Source organism: Lipotes vexillifer, unplaced genomic scaffold (genome assembly GCF_000442215.2).
Source record: "Lipotes vexillifer unplaced genomic scaffold, Lipotes_vexillifer_v1.1 scaffold271, whole genome shotgun sequence".
Classification (NCBI taxonomy): Eukaryota; Metazoa; Chordata; class Mammalia; order Artiodactyla; family Lipotidae; genus Lipotes; species Lipotes vexillifer.
In genome coordinates this window covers 1,179,894-1,196,643 of record NW_006780882.1, presented here as the reverse complement: position 1 = coordinate 1,196,643, position 16,750 = coordinate 1,179,894, and the positions used below count along the sequence as shown (strand labels likewise).

Here is a 16,750-nt window from a genome sequence, read left to right as displayed (position 1 = left end):
AGTATGTAAAACAACTAGAACTTATTGCTGGTGGGAATATAAAATGGTAGAGCCACTCTGGAAAAATTTGGCAGTTGTGTTATATAGTTCAAGATTCACTTACTATGTTATTCACCATTTCCATTCCTACCTATTACCCAAGACAAACAGAAATATGGGTCTACACAAAAGCTTGTATACAGATTTATTCATAATAATTCCTGTTTTCAAACATGAAACAACCAATGTATTCATCAATACAAGAATTCATAAAGCCATTGTGTTGTATCCATAAAATAGCATATTACTTTGCAATAAAAATTAATGGGCTACTGATTCATGTGACAAGCCTTGTACCTCAAATCACGATGATAAGGTGAAGAAGGCAGTCACAAAAGACTATATACTTTAAGATACTACTTATTTGAAAGTCAAGAAAAAGAAAAATTGTGGAGACAGAAATCAGATTAGCAGTTACCAGAGGCTGGACGTTGGGGAGAAAACTGACTGCAAATTGGCCTTTGTGACTTTGAAGTTTGGCTGAAATGTCCTGTATTATTTGGGGGCCAGTTAATAATGGTACATGTGTGTGTACTCACTAAAACTTCCCATCTAACTGATTATGCAGATTATTAATATTCAGGCTGTAAAATTAATTAGTTAAAATGATGTAACATTATTTTAGGACATATCTTCCCCCAAGATATGTTTATCTTTGAAATGTTAACTGAGTTCTGTATATAAAAAAGCATATTATATACATTGTTGTGACTTGAACTGTGTTCTCCCCAAAAAGATAAATTCAAACCCTATCCTCTGGAACCTGTAAATGTGACCTTATTTTTGGAAATAGGATTCTTGAAGATGTAAACAAATTAAGATGAGGTCATCCTGGATTAGTGTGGTCCTATCCAAAGGCTGGCGTCTTTGACAGAGGACACAGAGACACACAGAGAAATATGATGATGGAAACTGAGTTTAGACTGATACAGCTACAAGCCATAGAATGCCAATAATTATCTGCAACCATCAGAAGCTAAGAGAGACACATAGAACAGATTCTCTCTCAAGCCTCCGGAAGGGAACAAACCTGCTGAATCTTGATTTCAGACTCTGTAGTCTCCTGAACAGGGACAGAACAACATTTTTGTTATTTTAAGACATCAGGTTTGTGGTAATTTGTTATGGAAGCTCTAGGAAACTATTACATACACTTATTATCACACCGTTGTCATTACTCAAACAATTTTGAGACTTCCCTGAGAAACTGCCTCAGGCAGCATTATGTTCTCAGTAACATTCTCTACACTAGGAATGTCTTTGTGTTTTCATGGTGGATTTGATCTATTAAATAGCTAAAACTGAAAATAGTAACTTACACTACTTAAGATTTTTCCTTAAGAAAGTCCTGAAAATATTTTAATAAGAAAATAAGAAAAGCTGATACTTATTAAGAGCTTACAATGTGCTGAGCACTATACTTTGCTTTATGTTCAATATCTCACTTAATCTTAATTACAACCTTGTGAAATACATACTTACTTTATTACTGACATTTTACAGAAAAAGACCAAGAAATTGGGAGATTAGATTAGTGTGCTCAAAGGTAAATAATAGTACACAGTGGACCTGCTAATTTCATTAAAACAATATTTGTTAAGTACCTACTCTATGCCAGGTAATCTTTTGAGGAATAAAACAGTGACTAATAAGAACAAAAATTAGATATAAAATAAATATGGTATGTATAATGTTCTCTACAGTTTAAAAGAATGACTCAAAATAAACTGATTCACATGAAAGAGTTCATTACAAAGACAGAAATATCCTGAAATATTTTTTAATGGAAATTTCGTATAAAAATATTTTCCTTTGGAAGAAACAACCATCTTTTCTTTAGACCTGAGCTTTTTAAGTAAAATAAAATTGTTTCATGTTCCACAGTAGATAACTCAAGAGAAATCAGAGAGAAATGACTCCAAGATGTACTTAAATCGCCTGGGGTCTTATCAAGACTGATATTTAATACTAACCTTCTGGGCTGTGCTGTAAGCAATATGGTACGATCATATGGGAATCTGAGCAAATTTTTGTGGAATATCAATACTGAAATAAAATCCCTGTTGCCTATCTAAGCCTACCCTAAATTAATCTCAAATGATTTTTTGAAAAATGTGAATTTTTAAATTATTTCTGAAAGAACAAGACATATATTAGAACACTGACAATGACTGAATGAAGAATGCACTATTTTAAGTTTAATTATCATAACTTAATCATGTCCTGTACAAGTTTTCAAAAGACTTGCAATAAAATGAAAGAAAAAATGAAAAGTTACAAGTTGAATTCTACAGAAAAATAATTTATATGGTTATTAAAATGAAGATGCTTTCTTATTTAATAGAATGTAGGTATGGGACAATGATTTAAGCAGAATTCTTCCTTACTGCCATAAGAATATTAAGTAATTCAATGTCATGTCCCAATCACACAAATCTATTAGAGCATAAGTTAATAAGGTAAGGCCCAATCAAATATTGGAAGACTCTGTCTACATGCTAAGGCTTTACTATTAAATGATTTTAAGTGGGTTATTCTCATAAAGAGTTTTAACTTTTAAATATATATGTTAGCCTTGTATAGAATGACTTGGAAGGGAGATAGACAAAAGCCATGAGGATTCAGCAAGCAAATGAAATCATGCAGGTATGAGGTGATAAATTAGGTAGAAACGGGTAAAAGGAGAAATGAATAACTCATACAGCTCTATCAGAGATAGAATTTAATGCTATTGTTTGATGTTATACTAGTCAAAGGAAAAAATAATAATACACATGATTTCTATTAAGATATTTGTAAGGCAGATCCCAGAGGCCTGGGAGAAAAAACAGGTAAGACAACCATGAAAATAATGAATTCTAGAACACTTCAAGAAAAAGATATAAATTTTGATGAAAAGAAGAATATGAGAGATTGAGTTTAGTGGACTTTGAAGATCAAATTCAAAACATGAGGTAAGAGTTCATGGTCAAAATAAGAGTGGATTTTTGTGGAAAAATGTTTGTTAACATGGCATTTTGCCCCCAAGATCTTCAATTAATTTTATATCTTCATGCCATAAGAGAGATTTCAAGGACACAGCCTCAAGATGACCTGTCAATTTTTAATAGTCTGTGTCTTTCATCCTCTTTAACTCTTAGTATTTCTCTAGGATTAACATAAATGCATAAATATAGAGAAATATGTTCTGGACTTTGTATATTTACAAAGTAGATATAAAATATATGTACATTAATATATGTATGTATATAATAATGGATGTGCCTGGAATATATAAAGAGCATTCATAAATCAATAAAAAGCAAGATACCCTAATGGAACAATTGGCAAAATATTCAAACAAGATATTCACAAAAGATAATGTTCAACTGGAAATAAATCACATGAAAAAGTCCTCTATTTCATTCATCATAAAGTGTAAATGCAAATTAAAACAGAAATATAATCTCACCAGCAGGGTAAATAAAAATAATAGACAATTTCATGTTTTGGGAGAACATGGAGCAACTGGAGCTTTCATATACTGTTGTTAAGAATTTAAATTAATGCAATCACTTCACAAAGGTGGTTGGTAGTATTTACTATAGCTAACCTACTTATACTTTGAGCAAGCAACTTCACTTGTGTGTATCTCCCCACCACATATGTTCAGCCAAATATATGAAAAAGACCATTCATAGCAGCAACATTTGTACTAGCTAACATCTGAAAAGGAGTCAAATGTCTATTTACAGCAAAACCAATTAATGAATTGTGATACATTCATAAAATGGACTACTCATTAATGAGATGAATAAACTACAACCAAATGTAGCAATATGGGTGAATGTCATATGCAAAATATTGATGAAAATAAGCTAGACAGACATAGTACATAATAGATGATCCCTTTTATATTAAGTGCAAAACCAATATATTATTTTAGATGTCAGCATTGTCGTTATTCACTTTGGGTGGAGGGGCAGTTGTAGTCACCAAAGAAAAGAGGTTGTGAAGGAGGATTTGAAGGATCTGATAATACTCTGTTTCTTCCTATAAGAAGAAAAAAAGTGTGTGTTTACTTTCTGTAAATGCATCACTAATACAAATATGATTGTGTACCATTCTGGACTTAGGTTATAAATTTAATAAAATTTTTGTATTCAAAAATAACTTGGTAAATATGCTGAGAAGCCCTAAGAAGCTAAATAGGATACAGTGGTAAGTCTAGAACTGCTAAGCACAGATTGAAAATGTGCATGATTCATTAAAATCCATGAAAAACTTGCTACTACCTCTGCATATCTAAAAAAATGAAAATATAATTATTAGTTCTCCTTGGAATAACATTTACAAATTACTATTATTTGAAATAAGTCTGTAGCTGAAAAGATTTTCACATTCATTATTACAGGTAGCATGACTGCTTTGGAGTTTTTTGCAAAACTATTAAACAGATCACTTTGAATATTTATATCAGCCATTTAGTAAAGGATTTTGCCTCTGCAAAGTCAGAAAGGACACTCTCTTTCTTAGTGCCCTAGTACTCTCTCTTATTTAAAACCTATACGATTTCTGTTCTTTAGTGTGAATGCAAAGTTTAATTATGCACACACTCTAACCATCCAGTTTAAAAATAATGAAAAAGACATGTTGTAGGATCTGAAAAAAACTAGGCAAAAGTCCTCTCATAAAGACTTGTAATAACCCCATGTTATCACAGAACAAATATCATTGTACCAACAGACTGTCCTCGAGCCCATGCAATATCTGAGGTTAACTAGAAAATTCTAGAAGAAAAATATGTGAAGTCCCAAAAGATTCTCTCTGTAAATAGGTGATGACAGTAAAGATGTAGAAATGAAGACTCTAGATGGATCTGTCTGTACATCAGTGTGCCTGTTTGTACATGCCTATAAGAAATGCTTCAGCAGACAACAAAAAATTCAAAATTTGTTCTTCTTTCTCTTTATATTGTAGCTCTTTAGAAGTATATAACCTGATGGACTTAATCAATAATAGTCACATACTAAATAAAATGGGCTTCTAATTTATCAAATTATTATTTTTTACCATGAAACTCAAACACCTATACTTTTAAAGGACTATGAGAGTTAGAATGAGAAAAAAAATGTGGCTAACGTGCCCATTAGTAAAAGTGCAAACCAGGCAAATGTTATATGCTAACACTTCATTTCTTTCCAAAATTATGTTTTAAAATTGAAGAGTGAGATTTATTTTTTGCTTTTGGCATAAAGCATGGAAAGCAGCAACAAACAAACAAACAAAAAACCAAAAGAACAACTTTATTATCACCTTAAAAATGAGAACAGGCCCGCCCTTCAACAAAATGGTAAGATCAAAAGGCTATTTAATGAAAAAAAAAAAATTCCAATGGGTGACATGCATTTCTGAGAAAGGATAAGACACATAAAGTGTTTCATCTAAGACATAACAATGGGAAATAGACTTAGCTACTATAAAATTAAGTTGGATCAAAACAGCTTAAATTTGATGATTTATTAAATGCCAAGTAAGGACTAGCATGCTAACTTGGAATCCCTGAAAGCCCCAGACATAAGAGGAGACTGCCTTCCCTCGTCAACCCTTTTCATAGGTCAATTGCTCATGAGAGGGACTGAGAACAGGGAAGGTAGACATACCAACTTCACAGGATGCATGGCTTGCTGATGTATGGGGCTGAAGAAGGAGAGACTAAAGCAACCTGCCTGTTCACCAAACCTGCATGACTGCAAGGTAGGGACTGGGTGCCCTGAGCAGTGTGCAGGAAAACCATCCACACTCAACCTGGATCTTGACGTGATGAAAGATGCAGCTCTCTGCTACCGGGGAAAGGAAGGAAACTGAACACCATCTGCCCCAGATCTTGCGCTGCCTGAAGCAGAAAATATCTGTCACTGGGGGAAAGACAGAAATATGACCAATATTCCCCAACCCCATACATCAATACAAGGCCAAGACTGACTACCACTGGGAGGGGGACAGAAAGACTCTGCCCTAAAAGACTTTGACCTAAAAGGCAAAGCTCTCTGATGCTATGGGAGGTACAGAACACTTACCTACCACAGCCTCTTTAAATTCATGGCATTAAGCCATCAGCCCCTAAAGGCTGAGCAGAACACACATCCATCTCTGACAGTGCATCAGTATGAGGCAAACACTTGCTACAGCTGAGAGACTACCAGGAAATCTCTTTGGGTTCAGGACTTTGCACAGAATAGGAGGAAGTGGTTGTTCGCTGTGGAAGAGTAGGAATGCTGAGAAAGCCCAAGACACGAGGCTCAAGGAAACAGGGCCTGTTTCAGGTTGCACTGGTAGCAGGAAATCTGAAAAATATTTTCCCCACTGGATAAGTCTTACATTGGGTAGCAAGCAATGCCCTACTGCTGAGAGAGGAGCAAAGCCCAGGGAGAAACCCATCTTTAGTAAAGTCTTCCTGGGCCTGCTGAAAGCACAAGGTGGAACAGTAACACCCACAGAGATAGCCTCAATCATTCCAGGCCTCACACTAAGCGAAAAGCAGCAGCTGTCTTTCACTAGAGGATTTTCAAATTCATGGGGTACTGAATATAAATAAATAAGCAAGAGTCCCTAACCCCACTCAACTACAAGCTAGATTGACATGATATATTCAGAACAGACAAAACAAAGGAAATAATTTTGAACTTGAAGATCTGACAATAGAAATTATCTTACCTAGAGCACAAAAATAAGACAGAGAAAAAATGGAATAGATAATTGAAAACCATGGGACAATATGAAAACATTCAAATATACAAGTACTGGAAACCCAGGAGGAGAAGAAGGGAAGAGAGAAATGGTCACAAGAAATATTTTAAGAGATTAAGGTTGAGAATTTTTTAAATGTTTAAAAACAAACCTCCCACAGATCCAAGAAGTTCAGAGAAACCTGAAGTGTGATAAATGCAAATAAAAACACAGCCAAGTACCTCATAATAAAACTACTGGAAATGGAGCTTCCCTAGTGGCGCAGTGGTTGAGAGTCCACCTGCCAATGCAGGGGACACGGGTTCATGCCCTGGTCCGGGAAGATCCCACATGCCGTGGAGCGGCAGGGCCCGTGAGCCATGGCCGCTGAGCCTGCGCGTCCGGAGCCTGTGCTCCGCAACGGGAGAGGCTACAACAGTGAGAGGCCCGCGTACCGCAAAAAAAAGAAAACAACAACAAAAAAAACTACCGAAAACGAAAGACAAAGGAAATTTATGAAAGAAGTCAGAGAAAATAAAGACACAGAATGAATTGATAGTAAAATGATAGCTGAATTCTCATAGAAACAATGGAATTCAGAAGTCAATGACATTAAATCTTTAAAGAGCTAAAACGAAAGTCTAGAAGTCTATTTCCTGTGAAAATATAGTAGAGATAAAAGGACAGAAACAAATCTTAAAGAATTCATCTCCGGCAAAATTGTACTACCAACAAATGCTAAAAGATAATTTTAAAGGTTGAAACAAAAAGATATAAAGAACAATAGAGAATAAATAACTTTCTAAATACACAGAACTCAAAAATTCCTATGTTTATACAAGTATATCACTAAATTTTCTAAATTGAAAAAAACAGAGGTTCAGGGAGTAGTGTTCCTGTGGAAGGGATCCAGTGAACTGGCTGTGGGGCAAGGTTGTGCAGGTTGAACGCTGGGGTAGGGTCCCAGGACCCCTGAAGAAACTGAGGAAGAGGCCACGACACCCAAAGTAAAGCAAAGGGAATGAAAGAAGTAAATACTCTTGAAAGTATCAACAATAGGTGTGTTTCGTCCAATCCAACAACATGGTATATCTCTCCATCTGTTTGTATCCTCTTTAATGTCTTTCATCAGTGTCTTATAGTTTTCTGCATACAGGTCTTTGGTCTCCTTAGGTAGGTTTATTCCTAGGTATTTTATTCTTTTTTGTTGCAATGGTAAATGGGAGTGTTTCCTTCATTTCTCTTTCAGATTTTTCATCATTAGTGTATAGGAATGCAAGAGATTTCTGTGCATTAATTTTGTATCCTGCTACTTTACCAGAGTCACTGATTAGCTCTAGTAGTTTTCTGGTAGCATCTTTAAGATTCTCTATGTATAGCATCATGCCATCTGCAAACAGTGACAGTTTTACTTCTTTTCCGATTTGGATTGCTTTTATTTCCAGTTTTTATTCTGATTGTCGTGGCTAAAACTTCCAAAACTATGTTGAATAGCAGTGAGAGTGGGCAACTTGTCTTGTGCCTGATCTTAGAGGAAATGGTTTCAGTTATTCACCACTGAGAATGCTGTTGGCTGTGGGTTTGTCACATATGGCCTTTATTATGTTGAGGTAGATTCCCTCTATGCCCACTTTCTGGAGAGTTTTTATCATAAATAGCTATTGAATTTTGTTGAAAGATTTTTCTGCATCTATTGAGATTATCACATGCTTTCTATCCTTCAATTTGTTAATATGGTATATCACATTGACTGATTTGCCTATATTGAAGAATCCTTGCATTCCTGGGATAAACCACACTTGATCATGGCATATAATCCCTTTAATGTGCTGTTGGATTCTATATGTTAGTATTTTGTTGAGGATTTTTGCATCTACATTTATCAGTGATATTGGCCTGTAGTTTTCTTTTATTGTGACATCTTTGGTTTGGGTATGAGGGTGATGGTGGCCTTGTAGAAGAGTTTGGGAGTGTTCCTCCCTCTGCTATATTTTGGAAGAGTTTGAGAAGGATAGGTGTTAGCTCTTCTCTAAATGTTTGACAGAATTCATCTGTGAAGCCGTCTGGTCCTGGGCTATTCTTTGTTGGCAGACTTTTTTTTTTTTTTTTTTTTTTTTTTTGCGGTACGCAGGCCTCTCACTGTTGTGGCCTCTCCCATTGTGGAGCACAGGCTCCAGACGCACAGGCTCAGCAGCCATGGCTCACGGGCCCAGCCGCTCCGCGGCATGTGGGATCTTCCGGACCTGGGGTACAAACCTGTGTCCCCTGCATCAGCAGGTGGACTCTCAACCACTGCGCCACCAGGGAAGCACTGTTGGAAGATTTTTAGTCACACTCTCAATTTCAGTGCTTGTGATTGCTCTGTTCATATTTTCTATTTCTTCCTGGTTCAGTCTTGGAAGCCTGTACTTTTCTAAGAATTCATCCATTTCTCCCATGTTGTCCATTTTATTGGCATATAGTTGCTGTAGTAGTCTCCCATGATCCTTTTTATTTCTGCAGTGTCAGTTGTTACTTCTCCTTTTTCATTTCCAATTCTGTTGATTTGAGGCTTCTCTCTTTTTTTCTTGATGAGTCTGGTTAATGGTTAATCAATTTTGTTTATCTTCTCAAAGAAGTAGCTTTTAGTTTTACTAATCTTTGCTATCGTTTCCTTCATTTCTTTTTCATTTATTTCTGATCTGATCTTTATGATTTCTTTCCTTCTGCTAACTCTGGGGTTTTTTTGGTCTTCTTTCTCTAATTGTTTAGGTGTAAGGTTAGGTTGTTTACTTGAGATTTTTCTTGTTTCTTGAGGTAGGATTGGATTGGATTGGAAGAATCAATATTGTGAAAATGACTATACTACCCAAAGCCATCTACAGATTCAACGCAATCCCTATCAAACTACCAGTGGCATTTTTCGCAGAACTAGAACAAAAAATTTCACAATTTGTATGGAAACAAAATAGACTTTGAATAGGCAAAGCAATATTGAGAAGGAAAAATGGAGCTGGAGGAATCAGGTTCCCTGACTTCAGACCATACTACAAACCTACAGTAATCAAGCCTGTATGGTACTGGCACAAAAACAGAAATATAGATCAATGCAACAGGATAGAAAGCCCAGAGATAAACCCATGCATGTATGGTCACCTTCTCTTCGATAAAGAAGGCAGGAATATATAATGGAGAAAAGACAGCCTCTTCAATAAGTAGTGCTGGAATAACTGCACAGCTACATGTACAAGAATGAAATTAGAACACTTCCTAACACGATACACAAAAATAAACTCAAAATGGATTAAAGACCTAAATGTAAGGCCAGATACTATAAAACTCTTAGAGGAAAACATAGGCAGAACACTCTATGACACAAATCATAGCAGGATCCTTTTTTTTTTTGGCATGTGGGTCTCCCACTGCTGTGGCCTCTCCCGCTGTGGAGCACAGGCTCCAGACACGCAAGCCCAGCGGCCATGGCTCATGGGCCCAGCCACTCCATGGCATGTGGGATCTTCCCGGACCGGGGCACGAACCCATGTCCCCTGCATCAGCAGGCGGACTCTCAACCACCGCGGCACCAGGAAAGCCCTCAAGATCCTTTTTGACCCACCTCCTAGAGAAATGGAAAAAGAAACAAAATAAACAAATGGGACCTAATGAAACTTAAATGCTTTTGCACAGCAAAGGAAATCATATACAAGACAACCCTCAGAATGGGAGAAAATATTTGCAAATGAAGCAATGGACAAAGGATTAATCTCCAAAATACATAAGCAACTCATGCAGCTCAATATCAAAAAAAAAAAAAATCCAAAAATGGGCAGAAAACCTAAATAAATATTTCTCCAAAGATATACAGAGTGCCAATAAACACATGAAAGAATGCTCAACATCACTAATCATTAGAGAAATGCAAATCAAAACCACAATGAGGTATCACCTCACACCGGTCAGAATGGCCATCATCAAAAAATCTACAAACAATAAAAGCTGAAGAGGGTGTGGAGAAAAGGGAACCCTCTTGCACTGTTGGTGGGAATGTAAATTAATACAGCCACTATGGAGATCAGTATGGAGGTTCCTTAAAAAACTAAAAATAGAACTACCATATGACCAAGCAATCCCAGTACTGGACATATACCCTGAGAAAACCATAATTCAAAAAGCGACATGTACCACAATGTTCATTGAAGCACTATTTACAATAGCCAGGACATGGAAGCAACCTAAGTGTCCATCAACAGATGAATGGATAAAGAAGATGTGGCACATATATACAATGGAATATTACTCAGCCATAAAATGAAATGAAACTGAGTTATTTGTAGTGAGGTGGATGGACCTAGAGACTGTCATAAAGAGTGAAGTAAGTCAGAAAGAGAAAACAAATACCATATGCTAACCGATATATATATATATAGAATCTAAAAAAAAAAGAAAATGGTTCTGATGCACCTAGGGGCAGGACAGGAATAAAGATGCAGACGTAGGTAATGGACTTGAGGACACAGGGAGGGGGAAGGATAAGCTGGGTCAAAGTGAGAGAATAGCACTGACATATATATACTACCAAATGTAAAATAGCTAGCTAGTGGGAAGCAGCTGCATAACACAGGGAGATCTGCTCTGTGCTGTGTGACCCTCCCTTTCCCACTCCTCTTAGAGGGGTGGGATATTGAGGGTGGGAGGGAGGAACAAGAGGCAGGGGATATGGGGATATATATGTATACATATACCTGATTCACTTTATTATACAGCAGAAACTAACACAACATTGTAAAGCAATTATACTCCAATAAAGATGTTAAAAAAAAAGAGAGTAAATGGGTTTAACAGAAGAATGGATTTGTGAAACAGCATCTGACAACCACTCTCTTAGTGACAGCTGACAAATGAACTGTGAATATTCTGCTAACAGTCACTGGAGGAAGCTCAGAAGATTGATGCTAACTGCTTGTAACCCATGGAAAAGAACAGGTGAATGTCAGCATAAAAAAATTATGGTAAAATTGGGCTTCCCTGGTGGAGCAGTGGTTGAGAGTCCGCCTGCTGATGCAGGGGACACGGGTTCATGCCCCGGTCTGGGAGGATCCCACATGACGCAGAGCGGCTGGGCCCGTGAGCCATGGCTGCTGAGCCTGTGTGTCCGGAGCCTGTGCTCCGCACTGGGAGAGGCCACAACAGTGAGAGGCCTGCGTACCGCAAAAAAAAAAAAAAAAAAAAAAAAAAAAAAAACTATGGTAAAATGGATGCTAAGTCACTAATGATTTCAGAAGTTATTCTGATGGTGCAAGTCAGTAAGTAGGTTCTGAACTCCACCAAAAAGGTGAATTACCTTCAGAATTACAAAAGATTTTTGACAAAGAAATGGTGGATGTTAGTTGAAGATAAAAAAAAAAAAAATGAACTATGTATGTCAATGAAGACTGTATTCCAGACCTTCTCAGGGCAGGATCACAGACTGGGAAGTGCTACACCAAATTTTTTTTCTAAAGCAAAGAGTATTGAGGATGAGAATAAAGACACTCTGCCTGTTGTCTAATAATCTGGAACATTTCACTAAAATACAGATCTGGTTAGCCAAATGGAAAAAGATCTTCCAGAAATTTTATATTTCCTGTAGTCATTAATAGCTATTCATTTCCCTCTAAAACACTGCTTGAGCTGCATGTCACAGGTTTTGGGTAAGCCATATCAAAGACTTCATCGCAAAATTCCAAGGGTCTCAAAGAAGTCTACCCTTTCCCTGGCAGTGCCACTTCCTTTTCTCAAATTGCTAGATGAAACAGTCACACTGGAAGAAGCAGATCTGTACAATGCTGCAATCACTGAGAGACTCCAAAAAAGAGCTGATCATTTTAGAGAACTTTCATAGCATTAATTTTTAATGGACTAAGTGGGAAATTTGGAGAGGAATAATGATTGTAAGCAAACATGCAGACCAAAATGTATTAAGGAAAAGTCATATTCACTGGACCTTTAATCCAGGTCCTATTTTACTGTCCTCTGATGAGAGTTCTAAAAATAAGTACAAGTTAGCAAAGTAAACTATGACTGGAGCTATGTTCCTGAAAATTCAGTGCATTCTTCCACATTTTCAAATATCAATTAATCAACATAAGGTACATTTTAGTAGCTATATAATTAAGAATTTTAACATCATATAAATAAGCAAATATGTTTGTATTATGATTCATTTAAATGTGTATCCATTACTTTCCCAAACAGCAGCGATTTTTTTAAATGCTAGCTGTCTCAGATTTAAAAAGAGCAGTGAATTTTTTTTAAAAATGTGCATTGCACGTTAAAAGCATCAATGTCATTATTTTATAACTGAGATATAATCAAAAGACTACAAGACTCTGTTTTCACCTTAACTATGACTAAACTTCACAGTGTGTTCAGTTTTCATTCTGTAACGTCAAGATATACTCAAATATTAATTTGGCAACTGTATCTAGGATGTATATATATTTAAGAATAAAATTTTGTAGCTTATTAAAATGTCAAAAATAATAAAAGAACATAAGTATATTAGTTTATTATATAAAATGCCCTGCACTGGATGACTTAAACCATAGCAATTTATATTCTCACAATTCTGGAGACTGGAAGTTCAAGATGAAGGTGCAAGCAGGGGAGATGGTTCCTCCCATGGCCTTTCTCCTTGGCTTGTACATGGCCATCTCTTTGCTGTGCCTTCATATGGCCTTTACCCTGGGTGTGTACATCCCTGGTATCTCCTCCTTTTATTATAAGAACACTGATCATCATAGATTAAACTCCCACCCTTATGACATCATTGAACCCTAATTACTACTTTAAAGGCTTTATATGAAAATACAATCATACTGGGGATTAGGGCTTAAACATATGAGTTTTGGGGGGACACAATTCAGATTATAGTAGAGATTTTACAGCACATACAGAGGTAAAATAAACAACAACAAAAGTTGAAAGGTAATTTTGAAACATATTATGATAAACTTTTATGAAACATTAAAATAGTTTAAACAGAATGTTCAAAGCTAAAGATCAATATTGCATTTTTAATGCAAAACACAAACATATACACACATGCATACATGACAATAACAACAAAGATGTAACAGAAGATAAAATATATATTTTTTTAAATATTTGATTCACCCACAATTTAAGGAGAGAATGATAGAGGAACAAGGATGAGACAATCAAACTCACATAGCAGTATATTAGACTTGAATGCACACATATGAATAATTTATATTACATATAAATAGACTAAGCACTTAAATTAACAGGGAGGCATTATAAGACTGGATAAAAATAGCGAGATTCAACCATATGCCACTTATAAGAAACTTGCTGTAAATATAAAAACACAAACAGGCTGAAAATGAGAGAACGGACCTATATTTATTATTCATCCATTATGCATGAGAAAGGGATATATATCTACCATGCATTCATTAATCATAAGAAAGCCATTGTTGATGCTCTTAAATGAGGAAAAATTTAATTCAAGTAAGGTAGGGCCATAAGCTTAAAAGGGTCAGTTAATTAAGAAGATATCATCCTAAATGTGAATGCATCCTATAACAAAGCTCCCAGTACAAAAAGAAGTTAGAGAAAGAACAAATACTAAAGAAGAAGGAGAAAAATAAATACCAGTAAAAATCAATGAAATAGAAAACAAAAAGGAGAAAATCAGTAAATAAGAGAAACACTAAAGTGAGAAGTTGTTTCTCCAGAAATATCTATAAAATTCATGAACCCCTAGCAAAATAATGAAGAAAAAAGGAAACAGAAAAAAAATAGATTACTAATGTGAAGAATTAAAGCGAAACCACCTACTACATATCTCAGATGTTAAAATAACAAGTGGTATGTTGAAGAATTCTATGCCAATAAATTTGAAATCCAAATGGGAAAAAAAAAAAGTACTCTAAAAGACACACATAACCAACACCTATTCAAGAAGTGTAGATAACCTAAATATTCATATGCCTATGTGAATATTTAGTTCATAAATATCTTCCCACAATATAGCACCAAGTCTAGATTGCTCCATTGATGAATTAAATCAGGCATTTAAAGAAGAAAGAATAGCAATTTTTGTAAGGTTTTTCATAAAGTAGAGAAAGAGTAAAGGTTTCCCAACTCATTTGGTGAGGCCACTACAACCCTGATGGCAAAACCAGACAATGGTATTGCCAAAAAAATTGCAGAGTAATATGTTTTATGAAAACAGATGCACAAGTCATTAAAATATTAGTGAATCGAATCCATCATTCTAGGAAAAGGAAAACACAGTATTATCATATGAGGTGTACAACAAGGATGAAAGAATAGATTATCATTCAAAAATTACTGTGTTTCGGGCTTCCCTGGTGGCACAGTGGTTGAGAGTCCGCCTGCCGATGCAGGGGATACGGGTTCGTGCCCCGGTCTGGGAAGATCCCACATGCCGTGGAGCGGCTGGGCCCGTGAGCCATGGCTGTTGAGCCTGCTCGTCCGGAGCCTGTGCTCCACAATGGGAGAGGCCACAACAGTGAGAGGCCCACATACCGCAAAAAAAAAAAAAATTACTGTGTTTCATACCATTATCAGATTGAGTGAATATTATTTACTTCAATAGAGGCAAGGAAAGTATTGACAAGGTAAAACACACATTTTTCATTAAATATCTCAGCAAATTATGAATGGAAGGTTTCCTCACCCTGATAAAGGACACCAATGAAAAGCTCACAGCTAATATTTTAATGTTAAGTTGGGAAACTAAAGTAAATCCACAGATCAGTTTAAGGAGAACTGACCTCTTACTGTTCAACCTCTCAATTTATAGGTCTGGTATATTTCTACAGTTTTTAAAATCTTCTTCAATTTATAACATCAAAGATTTATATCTTAGAGTCTATAAAATCTTGCACTGTTAAATTTGTACTTTGGTATTTGATAATTTTTGGTGCTGTTTTAAATTTCAGTTTTAGTATTTCATTAATATACATAAATACAATTTATTTTTAATAGTAACTGTGTATCCTGAAACATTGCTATATCCACTTTTTATATGTTATTACTGTTCTTGTAAATTCTTCAGTTTTTCCATGAATACATGAATCTTCTCAGAATTGAGAGCTTTGTTTCTTCTTCCTAATAGCTATGCCTTTTATTTCTTTTTATCTTCATGAAGTGACTAATATACATCTAGTATAAAATTAATAAAGTTGAAGTGAATTGATTAGGAAAGACTGTGAGGGAAATTTCTGGGGTAGTGAAAGTATCAGTATTCTGTGTCTTGATACACATTCATGAAAACTGACTGAATAGTACTTAATAGCTGAACATTTCACCTCATATTAATTATACTTTGACTTTTTTAAGTCAGCAATATGAAAAGGCATAAGTGAATAGAACACAGAAATTTAATTTTTGAATATTCATTTGTATTTTTTAATTTGATACTATTTGCAAACTACATCATAGATCTATTTCTTTTAAATGTAACTGAACACTTACTGCTGTGGCTGATCGCACCATTGGTCCCAAATCTTCACTTCTCTGTATTCATGACCTCTGCCATGTAATCTTGTAGTGTTCTTACACTCTGATTCTACACTTGTTTATGTGCATTGCTTTGGCTATAGTAGAGGAAGGTGGAAGTTACATGGTACTAGTTCTACGCCTAGGCCTCAAGAGGATCTGTGTGTTTGCACTTGTTGTAGTTCTTCTTTGCATTTCCATCAGAACTTGTATGTGCTATCCTGTTGGAGGATGAGAAGCTTGTAGAGCAGATCTGATCCTCCTAAGCCACTGCTGTCAAGACCAGCCTAGATTGGCTGAGAAGCAGCCAGCCCCCCAAAATATCCATGAGTGGTTCAAGATCATGTGGATCACCTAGGTACCCTCAACTGAATCTAAATATCATAACAGAAAATGCTTATTATTTTCGTGGTTGGTATACATATTATCACGTCATTAAATAAGTGAAACACTGGTAATTTATTTTCTTGATTACAAGTAGCTTTTCTTTCCC

At 35.7% G+C, this 16,750-nt stretch overlaps 1 pseudogene; it reads left to right on the top strand.

Moving 5' to 3' along the window:
* The first annotated feature begins 7,768 nt into the window (after nt 1-7,768).
* On the top strand, nt 7,769-12,607 carry LOC103077532 (UBX domain-containing protein 2A-like; annotated as a pseudogene).
* Nucleotides 12,608-16,750: the final 4,143 nt, after the last annotated feature.